Source organism: Triturus cristatus, chromosome 6 (assembly GCF_964204655.1).
Source record: "Triturus cristatus chromosome 6, aTriCri1.1, whole genome shotgun sequence".
Lineage (NCBI taxonomy): Eukaryota > Metazoa > Chordata > Amphibia > Caudata > Salamandridae > Triturus > Triturus cristatus.
The window spans coordinates 236015564-236030936 of NC_140589.1; positions in this window are offsets into that span (position 1 = coordinate 236015564).

Consider the following 15373-nt stretch of genomic DNA (forward strand, 5'->3'; position numbering starts at 1 on the left):
ACATATACTAGTTTAAAACATATGTAGTTACTCATAAAGACACTATTGAGACAGTCATTCACTCACTAACACACCCATACACACACTCATCCACCCATACAGTCCTGCACACATGCTGTGTTCAACACATACAAACAGTGAGTCACTCATTCATGCACCTATGCACTACGTAATACCCCCCACCGAACCATGCAGACACTCAGACTGATACTCAAAAAACCAACTAATAACCTATATAGACACCCATGTAGCTACTCACCAACCCATGCAGCCACTTATACACAAAGTGAGAGACTGATACAGATATTTACATATTTAAACATTACTCACTAAGCCATGTATTCACTGTGATACACTTAATCAGTCAGTTACACAATCAATTTTTCAAAAACAAATCATCCATTTAGACACTTATATACCCATTTATTCTTCCATCGACCTTGAGATATACATATATAAAACATATTTAATTTTCAGAAAAACACACATTCACTGGATGATGTCATCAGTGATGTCATCAGTGATGTCATTTGAGATGTCATCAGTGATGTCATGAGTGATGTCACTGACCATGTCATGAGTGATGTAATATGTGACGTCATCAGCAGTGCATTGCGGGCGCGCGAGTTATAGTTAGCAGAACTAACTATAACAGGGGAATTTCAATGGTTTTGTACAAGTGAAAAGTCCAGCTAACTATAACACCCCTGAAACCTATGGTTTTTTCAGTGAATTTCTGAGGTTTTTTAAATGCTAATTCCTAACTATAACGTGCCTGAAACCTATGTTTTTTTCTGTGAATATATATATATATATATATACGCACACATACATACATAATATTTATCATGTAAACAGGATTAATGATATATTTTACATTTAATTTACTGTTGTAATTGTATCTAAATAATTTAATATAAATATTTTAATTTCATACTGAACCCTAAAAGCCCCTTCCTACCTTTAACGCTACCATTCCTTGAACCCTAAACCCCCTTGCTAACCCAATATCTATCCCTGAACCCTAAAAACATATTGCTATCCCTTCTCACTACCCATCTTTGAACGCTAAAAACTCCTTGCTATCGCTTAACACTACCTATCCACGAAGACTAAAAATCCTTGCTACCCCTTAACCATTCCCATCATTGAACCCTAAAAATCCTGTGCCATATCTTAACACTACCCATCCCTGAAAACTAGAAAGCCCTTGCTATCCTTAAAACTAACCTTCTCTAAACCCTAAAGAGCCATTGCTGCCGCTCAAAACTACCCAGCCCAGAATGCGAAAAACTGCTTGTTACCCTTAACGCTACCCATCACTGAATGATAAATACCCCTTTATAATCCCTTCACACTACCATACCTGAATGCTAAAACTCCTCGCTAACCCCTTAACGCTACCAATCCCTGAACACTAAAAACCCCTAACTACCCTTTGACACCATCCATCCCAGAAATGTAAAAACCCATGACACACCAAAACATTCTCCAAATCTGAACCCGAAAAAAAATCTTATATTTCATTCAAAATATTACAATACATAATAAATACAATTAGAATATTGAAATATTAGTATATATAAATGATTATAAATATAGATTACACGTTAGATAATTGTAAAATAATTTAAAATATATAATAAATTAACTCTTACTTACCACACATTAACTACTTTACATTCATTTTATGCATGCATATCCTTTTATATACCTATAGATGTGTATATAAAATTAATAATTGGCAAGTGTTATTTTTAGAAGTGTTATTTTCAAAGTTCTCAGGACCACCCTGGTGTGATTAGTGGCAGGTCATGGTTATAGAAAGGGTCGATACAGTGGTCAAACAATGCTAAATCTCAAAAAAAAACTTAAGTGCAGGGGGGCCCAAATGTCAGGGTTGTTTAATACCTGGCTGTCTAGTCTTGAGGCCACCTCGTGCCTCTTTTTTTCACCACTCTACACTTCCGGCCTCTATGTTGCACTCTTACAGGCCATTTTTAGGTCTCGCCTATCAGACAGTGCAGGGGTTTGGTTGCGGAAGACCTATTGTAATTACTGTGGGAATACAGGCAGCCCATTTCTTGCCATTGGTTGGCTTTGTTGTCACTCTGATTTGCTTGCACCTAGTTCAATGGCTTGCCTTACTCTTCTTGTATTTGTTCCTCCCCTGGAATGAAGCCTATTTATGATGCTTTTGATTGATTGACTTAGAACCTTCCACTGCTCAGATTTATCTTTTCCGTTCTGCACTCCTTGAGAGTGAGTGTGTTTTCTAGCCCTCTCCCTCCTGTGCCGCTTGATTTGATTTGATCTATAGACTTGTAAAGCGCACGTATTGCCAAGGGCGTCTTGGCGCTAGAGTAGGCAGGAGTACTGAACTTTGGCGGCCCAGGAAATATCGGTGTTTCAGTTGGCGAATAACCACGTTTTCAGTAGCTTTCTAAATGACATGAGTGACGTACTGTTCTTTATCTGAATCGGTAGACGGTACCAGGTCTTTGCTGCCCCTAATAGGGAGCTTCTGCCCCCCCAACGGGCCTGCTTGTACCTGGGACAATAGTTGAGAGTGACCTTTTGTTCATTTATGTGTAATCGGATACAGGACTGTATCCCACTACTTATTAATTTTGTTTCTTGACATTGTTTAATTCTTATTAAATCGCACTATCTGGCCGGATAGTTTATATATAGAACTGATTTCTTTCTATATTCATTCTGTGTTTTCTAATTACTTTTTACAAGGACCGTTGTTCTTTCAAAAATTGACTCCCTAGGTCCTTGGTTACCTTTTAGGGTTCCCTTGTCTTTAACAAAAGCTTATTTATCTTCAGCAACTAACAACCATTGACAAAGCCAATTGTCCTGACTTGTTGTAGGTATGAGGTCACTTGTTGTATCATATATCCGGATGGCAATGACAGTAACAGCTAAATACAAGCCCCGCGGCACACTATGCTAAGCACAGATTTTTAGCTTACAGTTTTAAGCCACACCCTTAATTACAGTGGCCACGCCCTTTTGAGAGACCCGCCAGTTTTTTCATCCCACTTAAAGCCCTGGGCATTATGGAGTGTGCAGTGCGCAGTGCGAGTGCTCAGTTTAGGGTCTCCTGGCACAGGATAGCCCGTGTCTTTGGAGTCAGCCGTGCCCCTTGCAGGTATGAGGGGTGGGGCCGGATTGGGGGTGATTCGATAGACGACCACGAGGGAAATGTGATAAATAATTAATTTCCCCTCGTGCTCGTCTGTCGGAATCCCCCCCACTCGGCCCCACCACTCTTACCTGCACGGGCCGCAGCTGTTTGGAGTGCCTGTGTGCCTGCATTCAGTTGACACCACACACCAACAATCTGGGTGTCCACATGCACTCCACACCACAGACCAACATCCTGTGTGCCTGCATCCATTCCACACCACACACCAACATGTTGTGTGACCTCATCCAGTCCACACCACACACCAACAGTATTAACAGGAGTTTAGCCAATGCCCCTGCCGTGGGCACCTGTTTGCACGCGATAAAGTGTCCCATTTTGGTAAGGAAGTCAATGACGACAATTATTGCTGTGCAGCCTTGGTCTTTGCACAGCAGACCGACGATGAAGTCGACGGAGATCCGTTCCCAAGGATGCAGAGGGGTTGGGAGCGGCATCAGGAGACCTTGGCTTTTCAGCCGATCGGTTTTCATTTGGGCGCAGACGGAACAGTTCTTAACCCAGCGTAGGACGTCTGGCCTAACAGAAGGCCACCAGCATTGTCTCAGCACTAGCTCCAGGGTCTTTGTTCCTCCCATATGACCTGCGCACGGTACGTCGTGACACCATGAGAAAACGAGCCTGCGAAGCTGGAGGGTAGGTATCAGCACTCGAGAACCGCACATGGGAAGGCCGCTGTGCAGTCGCCATTCCTTATGTCACTTCAACCATGCCACCCAGGTGAACGTCTGTATCCCTTTCTTCACTTTCTGTAAAAAGGACTCCGTCCGTAGACTGCCCACCACTTGCTCTGATGATAGGATGGGTTGGTCGGGGGTTTCCGCCGGGCGGCAGGGCAGACCTTGTCTGGATAATGCGTCTGCTTTCTTGTTTTGTGTGCCTGGCCGGAAGGTGACGAGAAAGTTGTACTCTGCAAAAAAGAGCATCCATCTTTTTTGGCGGGGGGAGAGCTGTCGTGCTGAGCGGAGGAACTGAAGGTTGCGGTGGTCGGTGAACACCGTCACCTGGTGTTGTGCGCCCATCAACCAGTGCCGCCACTCCAGGAATGCTTCTCGTATGGCGAGCAGCTCTTTCTCTGAGATAGTGTAGTTCAGTTCGGCCTGGCTTAGCTTTCGGGACATGAAGGCAACCGGATGGAGCTGTCCGGTATCAGGTTGACGTTGCGAGAGGATTGCTCCGACCGCCACTTCAGAGGCATCCGCCTCCACGACGAAAGGAAGGTCAGGTTTAGCGTGGCGTAGGACGGGAGCGGATGTAAACGCCGTCTTGAGTTGGTTGAAAGCTGTTTGGGCATCAGGAGACCAGACGAACGGAACCCCCTTCCGAGTCAATCTGGTGAGGGGGGTCACCAACTGGGAGAAATGGTGGATGAACCTCCTATAAAAGTTCGCGAAGCCAAGAAAGCTCTGAACCTCTTTCATGGTCCGGGGTTGGGGCCACTCGACGACTGCTTGTACCTTGCGATCGGTCATGACTTGCCCTGCGGGGGTCAACAGGACTCCAAGGAATTCCACCGTCGTTACGTGGAACTCACATTTCGTGAGTTTGCAAAACAGACGATGATCTTTCAGGGCTTGTAGCACTGTCTTCACGTGGTGTATATGGTCTTGTAGATTAGACGAAAAGATCAGAATGTCGTCTATATACACCACGACGTACTTATCCAAGAAGTCCCTCAACACTTCGTTGAGGAAGAATTGGAAGGCTGCCAGGGCATTACAGAGACCGAAGGGCATGACCAGATACTCAAACAGGCCGAATCTGGTCTTGAAGGCAGTCTTCCATTCGTCCCCACTTCGGATGCGTACCAAGTGGTATGCCCCTCGGAGATCCAGTTTGGTATATATGTTGGCTTCCCTCACTTGTTCCAGGAGCACCGGAATCAGGGGCAGTGGATACTGGTTTTTGATGGTCAGTGCATTTAGAGCGTGGTAGTCTATACAGCAGCGGAGATCGCCGTTGGCCTTTGGAATGAAGAAAAGGGGTGACGCTGCTGGAGACCTAGAAGGGCGGATGAAGCCCAATTTCAAGAATTCGTCCAGGTACTCTCGGAGGTGCTGGGTTTCGGGACCCGTGAGGGCGTATATTCTACTACACGGGACTGTAGCACCAGGCATTAAGTCTATGCGGCAGTCGTATTGCCGGTGCGGGGGTAGCTCCTCGGCTTTTCGTTTGTGGAAGACTTCTCTGTAGGGGTATACCAGTTTGGGAGTGTGACGTCCTTCTCAGCCGCTGTGGCAACGTACTGGTTGGTTGTGTTTCCCACATCAGGAGGACGTCTCGGCATCTTGCACTGAAGTTGACAGAAGCTGGAGTTAAATATATTGAGTTGGTTGCCCACGTGATGTGCGGCTCGTGCACTCTCAGCCATGGTAACCCCAAGATGAGATTGCAGCGTGGAGCCTGGATGATGTTAAAGGTGAGCCACTCGCCGTGGTCTTCCCCTATGGTAACCCACAGGGACGGGGTTTGAAAGATGATAGGGCCAGAGTCCAGCTCCTTGCCGTCTACCGCAAAGACAAGTTCTGGATGGTCTTTGTGCAGTAGAGGGATTCCAAGCCGTTCAGCTTCCGCCTTATCTAAAAAGCACCCGGTGGCTCCGGAGTCTATCATGGCTCCAACCTGTCGGGGACGGTGGTCCACTACCACTTGTAACGAGACAAAAAAGGGGTTGGGTTCCTTGGTCATATCGGCTTCCGTAGAAGGGATGGAGTGGTAGCTTGAGGGAGTCCCTTCCTGAACCTTCAAGCTCTCGGGTTTCCCGCCGATTCGTCTTGGCTGATGGCTGCTGCTAGGCTACTGCGGTTGCGGCCGGTCCCAATCATATAAGAGGGCATCGTCTCTTCGGACTATCGGGACGGCCCATTGTGCTGCGCTCCCGCCAGGTAGGAGATGAGGAACGCTACCCTGGCTTGATTGGTCTGAAAAAGCTTAGGCTTGCAATGAAAGTGCAACAATATTTGGGTCAGGAACACTTGCACCTTATGAATCTCCCCGTGGTATCTTTCCAGAGGAGCTAGTGGTACGTGCGCAGGCATCTCCACTACCACTTGGGGAGTGGGTGTAGGGAACATGGTTCCTGCATCAAAGGGATTCCTCTGGAGACGGTCTAAGCGGGTATGTAATGCGGCTGTTTCCGCTCTGGACGTGGCCAGGTCTACCTGTACCTGCGCCAACGTGGCTAATACGTCGTCTAACGTGGCCATCTCTATATCAGCGTGATCAAGAGGAGGGGAATTCGTGGGCCAATGATTCTGTTGTGAGGGACCCTGTGTCTTCTCCTCGGGATGACGCTGATGCTATAGAGGGGTCCCACTCCCATCCGTCCCCTGCCCGGATTTGTATAAAAACCCTCGGGAGCAGGAGACAGGTGGGCGAGGGAAGGAAAGGACGGAGGCCGCCGGGAGGGATACCTGAAACGAGACAAGGAGAGAGGGGTTAGAGGCGACGTTAGTCTTTCCCTCTCTGTGGTGAGAGTATTCTCCGTATGCACCCTGCTGTACCTGTCTCTTTCGTTGTCCCTTGATGGGTGGATCAGAGGGCGGTAGTCATAAGGTGAGTCGGGTCCAGTTAACTGCACTGGCCCAAGGCCTCACGTTGAGAAGCGGGGTTCTGCGACGGTCTCCGGGTTTGGTTCTAGGATTTAATGGTTCTGTGACAGGATTAGCTCAAGGCTCTTGAGCTTCGCAGGAGCCACCGGTTGCGCTACTACTTCCAGCCCAGGTATCCACGTCAGGTGGAGCGCATGGCCGCGGTGTCTCTTGGGGGTTGTAGTTCCGCGGGGATTCCTACCTCCGGCGTGAGCATGACAACACCACACACAAACATCCTGTGTGCCCGCATCCACTCCACACCACACACCAACATCCTGTGTGCCTGCATCCACTCTACACCACACACCAACATGTTGTGTGCCCTCATCCACTCCTCACCACACACCAATATCCTATTGCCCCCTACTAGTGATAGCCAGATCTGGTGACTCAGTGGGCTAATGCATCCACTCCAGGCATCTATGTTGGACCCCGCGATCACAGGTGTATATCATGGTGGACCCATCAGCATGCCATGCTTCTGAGGCCGATAACACCTACACCATTGAGTTGGGTAACATTAAACATTCTTAAACTGTCTATAGTGCCAAAATGTCCTCTTGGGAGTGCACGTTGCACTCTTCAAATATGCATGTTGTTACGGTACAAGACGCTATACAAGCGGTGTTCATGTAATGTTATATGGCTGCCCTGCAGTCATTTATTGAAGAATTGTATGGCAAATGAGCGCAGGCTAATACTTAATTTTAAACGTATATTTTTAGCTAAAGAAATTCCACCTAGAAGAATAGAATAATAGTATTATATGAATTCAGGTGACTTTGGCAGAGCTTTTAAGGATGTGCAAACTGTTTACTTGAGGGTGAGGAGAGCAGACGCTCAGCACCTCCCCATAAAAAACGTCTCCCCTCTGCACAAGTGCGCATGAAAGCTTCCAAAACACATTGCATAAAGTTTGTGCGGCAGAACAGTTAATTATTCGGACCAATTACCTTGTGCCACAAAACTGTGCGCCTTTGCAATATGGACAGGAGGCATTAGGCAATCCTCTGTCATAATACCATTAAATGGGACTTAGATTGAAAGGAGTGGAAGAAGAGATGTTTACTGAGAAAGCTTTCGCCTGTCCCCAGTAGCGTAGCTCCTGCGTTTGCCGCCTGTGGCGGCCAAATTTAAAGATTGGGGCGCGGGCGCTGGCCATTCCTCTGCCACGGCTGCAAATAAGAGCGACCGCCCCCCCACCACCTGCAAAAAAAAACTCGTGCCGCCTGGGACCACTGCCCCCTTATTCATTCATTTATTTATTTAATGCGTTTTTGTACAGCGCGAACTTTACCCGAAGGTGTGGGAGCGCTTTACAAAAGGACCAGGTACATTACATAAGGACTTCGGCGAACATGAGTTACTTAAAAGATACAAACAGAAACAGTCTTTAAGTACAAAAGTCTACTACAGACACTAGTGGTTAGAGTTACATATATATATATACAAGTTGCAAATTCACTCAAGATCACATTTTAAAAAGCGATTAGGGTTGGACAATTATATATTACATATTTACAGAGCATGAAATTCTTGCCGTCGTTCAGCCAGGCCTTCAGGTGCTGTAGCGCTCATGGCGTGGTCTTGGGTCTGGAGGGATCCCCGAGGTGGAGATGGCCGTGGGGGTAGAATGCTGGGTGATGGTGGGCGGAGGCAGCATGCTGGTTCCCCGGTCTGAACTCAAGCTGCGCTGGGCGCCATCTGTGGGAAGAGAGAGGACGCTCAGGGCATAGTGCCACAATCACCAGCCTTCCCGCAGCAACATACAGGTAGCATAAATAAGCAGACAAGACAACTTTTTGGTGGAGAAAATTGCTGCAGGTTTATTAGCATACCAAATATGCCAACATGGTTGGTTATCTTACAGGCGATCCAAAGGCAAGCCGCCCCTCGCGGCCTACCACCTGATGGGCCAACTTGCATCGTGGTCTTAGCCAATCGGTGCTTACCAGTTGTGGTGAGGGGATAGCCCCTCCCACTTCCGGTGAACCATTGTCCACCATAACTCACGCCCCCCCTATGAGGGGCGGAGCGTTCAAGCGACCCCTGGTTGTACAGGTTTCCAACCGCCCGTAGGACAGATGGGGCACCGTCGCACCCTAGGGTCCACCGCACAGACTTCCTGGGGATATTCGGCCTCAGCACCCTTTGTGCTCCTGAAGAGGGTATCCCTGAGTACCTTTCCGCCTCTGGATCGCCATGTAACTCCGCCTGCAACACAAATAAAAATATTAGAACATCCTTCCCCCTCCCACCCTGATTATGCCGGGTAAGCAGTAGGGAGGGAATCGGCGTCAGGGCGAGGGGACAAAGAGGCCGCCAGGTGGGCGGGGGAGGAATTTATACCTCTCCCCGAACCCCACCCCAGCCGGAAGTGACGCGCGGGACCCCAAAGGGGTTTCTGGACACTAGGCTGCCCAGTGTGCCATCTTGTGGCACTAACGGGGCCGCCATCTTATGAGGGTCCCCTGCGGTGACTTTGCCGGTCAGCCCGCAGACCCATTGCCACGCCACTGCCTGTTCCGCACTGAATTCAGTACGTGACATGCAGAGTATAGTTGTTATTTGTAGTGCCACACAATCATTATTACCGGAAGTCGCTGAGATTACAAAGGCATTGTTCCTCTCTAGTCCACACTGTAAACCCCCATTAACATTTGCAGCATGACTGGATAGGACCTTCCAAATGAAAATAAAACAGGAGCAGCCAATTGGAAATGCTGTAACATTCAAGTCATTGAGGCTCTGCGTGTAAATCTTCACACATAGAGGCATATTTATGAGACCTTTACATCATGCTTACACCACGCAAAGTGGCACATGCGTGATGTAAACCTCTAAGTCACATTTATGAAGCCACACAAGGCCACTTTTCAAGGCTTTGAATGGCTTCAAAAATCTGGAGTAAGGCAACGTAGCTGAAATCGCTGCGTTGCTTAACTCTGTGCAAGGGAGGCGTTCCATGGGCATTGCGGTGAGTGTTCCCATGCAACTCTCATGGTTTTAGATGCATTCCCAGATTTACAAGTACTTTCTATGTGTGCTGCAGCAGCACACGTCGAAAGAGGAAAAAGCCTATCAGGATTGTTTTTGAGCAATAAGGTGCCCCTTCCTGCACAAAATCAATCCTGCCTACAACACAGGCACCCTTACACCATGGTGCAAGGGTGCCTGCATTGGTGCTAGGCTGCTAAAACGGCGCAAGCCCAGGGGGAAGGGACAGGAATGCGCCATATTGGATACAAACAGTGCATTCCTGCCATTTCCTTGTGATGTAGGGCAGCGCAGCAAGGTGACAAATTCCATAAATATGGCCCATAGTCCATCAATGTACTAACTGCCAGAAATTTGGCTAAAGCACGCACATCTGTTAAATGTGTAGGGATCAGGAGAGCCTTCTGCAAACCAGAGCTGGTCTCTGATTCCCTGTAGAGCCATGGACACAGCAGGGCTAGTTTCTGATACCGTGTAGAGGCTAAGGCACACCAAGGCAAGTCTTTGATACCCTGTGGAGTATCCCATACCCTCTAGAGGCTTAGGCACACCAAGGCTAGTCACTAACCCCCTGAAGAGTGCAGAATACACCAAAGTTATTCTCTGATACACTGTAGTGGCTCGGGCATGCACATGTTAGTCACCCTGTAGAACCTAGGGTACACCAAGGCTAGTATCTGATACTCTGTAGAGGCTAAGGCACACTAAGTCCAGTCACCAACACCTTGCAGAGGTTTGGACATACCAACGGTGGTCATCACCACTTAGGAGAGCATATTGTAAATCAATTCCAGTCACCAACACCTTGCAGAGGTTTGGACATACCAACGGTGATCACCACCACTTAGGAGAGCATATTGTAAACCAAGGTTAGTCACCAACATCCTGTAGGCACAAACAGATAAGTCTCAGGCACTCTGTAGAGGTCAGAACATACAAAGGCTAGTTACCAACAGCCAGAAGAGTCTCTGGCAAACTAAGGCTCTTAAAACCACTACAGGTGCACCAAAGCCAGTTACTAGCACCCTGTAGAGCATAGGGCACACCAAGGCTAATCTCGGACAACCTAGAGAGCCTAGAACACCCAAGGATAGTCTCTGAAACCCTATTGAGGTTAGGACAAACAAAGGCTAGTCACCAACATTCTGCACAGACAGAAACACACAAAGGCTACTCATTGTGAGAAAGTGGCTCTGTATATACTGTCCACAGTCCCCAGAGGTTTGGCAGAGGTTAAAGTTAGATATAACCTTACTCTCTAAAGTGGTAGCTTGGTCGAGCAGTAAGGCAGTATCAGAGGACAGTGTAAAGCATTTGTTGCACACACTCAGTCAGCAAATGGTCTCACACACTCAATAACTGAACTCTAGGCCAATGGTTTATATATAAAAAATATTCACTGAAAAAACCATAGGTTTCACACATGTTATAGTTAGCAGGACATTTCACTCGTGAAAAACCAATGAAATTCCCCCGTTATAGTTAGTGCAGGCAACTATAACTCACGCGACCGCAATCCTCTGCTGATGATGTCAGATATTACATCACTGTATTTAGACACTTATTTACCCATGTCTTCTTCCATTAATTTTTAGCTATACATATATTACAAATATTTTTTTTTCAGAAAAACACATATGTCATCAGTGATGTAATATCTGACGTCATCAGCAGAGGATTGCGGTCGCGTGAGTTATAGTTGCCTTCACTAACTATAACGGGGGAATTTCATTGGTTTTTCACGAGTGAAATGTCCTGCTAACTATAACATGTGTGAAACCTATGGTTTTTTCAATGAATTTGCAAGGTTTTTTAAATGCTAATTCCTAACTATAACGTGTGTGAAACCTATGGTTTTTTCAGTGAATTTCAAAGGTTTTTGTTAAAAAATAATATCCAACCTATGTATAAAATAATATATGTACTATATCCTGCATTATGGAATGGTTATTTTTTTTTTAAATTAATGTTTACATATAGTTGTACATCACAGTTATTATCTTCTACAACCCTTGAAACTTTAAATTTTTTTTTTTATGGATTTTTTGCCGTGCGCGTACGGTACGCGTAGTCGCGGAATCGTTACGCGAAGTTCGCGGAATTTTTCCGTTTACGCCGTGCGCGTACGCTGTGCGCATTCCGCGATTTTTTGAAAAAAAATTACAATTAATTTTTGCCCTTGGGGGTCCTTCTGGGACCCCCTGACAAAGGCTAGGGGGTCAGGAACTGTCCACCCTGCCCCCTTTTCACGTTCTCCACCTTTGTTTTTCACCCCCTCAGAGTGCGAGAGACAAAATGGCGGCCGACACTTCCTGGTTTCGACCGATTCGAATGTTTACTAAGATCTAACAACCAATCAGAATCGCGCTCGCGCACGGCGGCGTGCGCGTACGGTAAGCTTACGGTACGTGCTCGGAGCGCGCCTATAGATATATATATTGATTTAAATGCTATTTTCTCAGGAAATACTGAACAGATTTACACGAGACCTTCAAAAGGCACATCCCTGACCTGAGGGCTACCTCTCTGCCAAATTTCAAGTAATTCTGTTCAGCCGTTCGGGCTGTAGCTCGGACTAAAGGTCCTATGGAAAAATGCATGGGGAAAACGCGTTTTGGGACCCCCCCTTTTTCTCAGCCCCCGCTTGACGAATCCCCCCGAGACTTTCAGGGAAGGAGCGGAGCGGAGCGCCCCACCTATTTTGAGAATTTCGCGAGGATTCGTCAATCGGCGCCAAAGTTATTCCAAATAGAATGTTGCGGATTTCCTACGGAAACACGGTCCTAACTATAACTATCTACTGGCGACCGCCAGTAGATAATATGCTTGTTTTATTTTAGAACCGACAATAGGTATTAAAATATACTTTCTCAGAATGAGATGCTTTATATAAAAACTTTTGCAGTATGCAATTGGCTTTTGTAGAAAGTTACAAGTGGTTGCAATAGGCAACACAATTTTAAACACAATAATGCATTGAGTTCAATGGAAGTTTCAAGTTATTTGCAATAGATTACTTTTAGGATTACTTTTGGGATTCCAGGACTGGATCCTAGATTCAGTCCTGGGTCAGTACTTAGAAACAAGTGATACAAGTCGACTTAGTTACTGTTGTGATTTTTAGACAATATTTTGCTATTTTAAAAGTTGACAAAATTTTTCATAGAAAACAGTCAATGATTCCCTATGGAAGAAAATTCAAGTTGCAGGTATAGTATGTTCTTGTTACTTTTGTAATCCAGTACTGGGTGCCTAGACTCAGTACTGGGACCTTTATCCAAAACAGGTAAGTAATTACGTTTTCACAATTTATACGATTTTTAAAGACTATTTAAAGTTTGCAGAAATCGACACTTAGAAGAAATTTCACAGAAAAACAGTCAATGGTTTCCTATGGAAGACAATTGGGTTACTGGTAAGTACGGTTGTGAATATTTTTCAGGGTCAGTGCTGGGCACCAAGATCCAGCACTGGGAGCTCACCTAATAGCAGGTGAGTATCTTCGTTTTCATTACTCGGCTGATTTATGGTGAATATTTTAAGTTTTGAAAAGTCCACAAATTTCAGGAAAAACCAGTCAATGTTACCCATATGGAGAAAATTGAGTTATCGGCTTTCAGGTAAGTACTCGACTGGCAAAGTTAAGGTTCTGGGCACAGACTAAGGGGTCTCCCAGGGTCAGGTAGGTACAGTTGTTACACCCTCACCAGCACGGGGGCAGCCGGGTGCAGAGTGAGTTAGGCCCAATGTTATCCTATGGGAGGCAGGGGGGCCTTGGTTGGTGGCTGCTGACTAGCAGGTCACGCGGCTGTGGGAGCTGGGCTCCTGGTCACTCAGGGCAAATGGGGAAGTAGATAGGTGCACAGGTTACACTGTCAGGGCCACTTGGGCGGCTGGGTGCAGGGTGCTTTTGAGCCTTTGGGCGCTCAATTGATTTAAATGGGAAAGCTCCAGTTTAGAAAGACTACAAGCTCGGGGGCGAAGATTCTTCAGGTGCCACCACCACTTCGAGAGGTAAGTTGGGTAGATGGAGGATAGGTAGGTACCCAGGAGTTGGGCACAGGGGGCCACGGGGCGCCGGGTGCAGGGGTGCCTTTTGGTGTTGGGAAATCTTACCCTCTGTTGATCGTGGTTGGGGGGGTACCTGGTTCTGAGGCTGCAGGCGTCACCAGACGCATCGAGGGAAGTCCTTGGGTGCCGGACTCGGGGTCACAGTCGCCGTGGGGTCGTCCTCGTGGTCTTTGGTCACTCCGGCACAGGCCAGGCTTGGCGGGTGCAGAGTGTTAAGGGTTCACGGTTCCGGGCTGATGCCAGGAATTAGAAGCAGATTTTGAGTAGAGCCTCTACTCATGGGAGTCTCAGGTGCTTAGAGCCAAAAGGTAGCCAGGTCCCCCGGGGTTTGTGAGGTTGCTGACCACAAGAGATGCAGGGTTGGAGCAGGAGCAGGTTTGAGGGTCGACAGGCCGGTAGGGCAGGGGTCAAAGCAGTTGGTGTCTTCCTCTTCTTAGCAGCTGCAGGGCAGGTCTTCTTTCTTCTTGCTCTTCTTTGTATTTCGGAATCTGGAATCTGGGGAAGGAAGGTTCAGGGTGCCCCTAAGTACTAGATTTAGGGGCGTTACAGGTAGGTAAAGGGCAGGGACTGTCCTGGGGTGGGTACACTCCCTATTCTGCCACTCTCCTATGGGAGGGGGGCAGTAGCCTAGTCCTGATTGGGCAGGGCCTCCCATCTTCAAGATGCGCCCGGAGATGTGCTTCACCTCGCCTTCCCCACCTGAGGGGTGGGGTTGGCAGGCTGGCACATCCCTGTCCTTATTTGGGGTTTCCGGCCAAGCTTCCCGCCAGAGTGGGGGTTGCAAGTGGCCTGGGGAAGCTCACAGAGGCGGCATGCCTTTGAAGCTTCCCCCTGCCCATCCTGGGGGAGGAGATCTAGCACCTCGCCCAGGATGTGCATTGTTGCAGGCCCAGGAGAGCAGGGGCTCTCCTACCCAGGGGTCCAGCAACATGTCTGCTGTGTGGCAGCCTAGGCAGCCTCTCAGACCAGACGTGGTCTGTGGTGCTTGGTACATTAAATCCCACACTGGCATCAGTGTGTGTTTAATGTGCTGAGCAGTTTGATACCAAACTTCTCAGTCTTCAATGTTGCCATTATGGTGCTGTGGAGTTCGTATTTGACAAGCTCCCAGCACCATGTACTCTTAAATGGCAGCACTGCACTTACAGGGCGCAGGAATGGACCTGGGTACTATAGGGGCACAGAGCTCGTGCTCCTGTGCCCACACCACTGGCATAGGGCACCCAGCTAGAGGGGTGGCTGATGTATGCCAGGGCAGTGTAGGTTGTGGGCATGGCACACAGGGATGTGTGCCATGTCGACTCTCTGTTTTGTCCTGTATCCAGACACTCAGCCTGCAAGGGCAGTGTGTGTGTGTTACGGTACAGGGCGTCTAAGGGTGGCACAATGAGTGCTGCAGCCCTTAGAGGACTTCCCTGGTCACAAGGCCCTGGGTACCTAGGGCACCATTTACCAGGGGCTGACATGTGGCCAGGGTTTGCCAATTTGGGTTGGA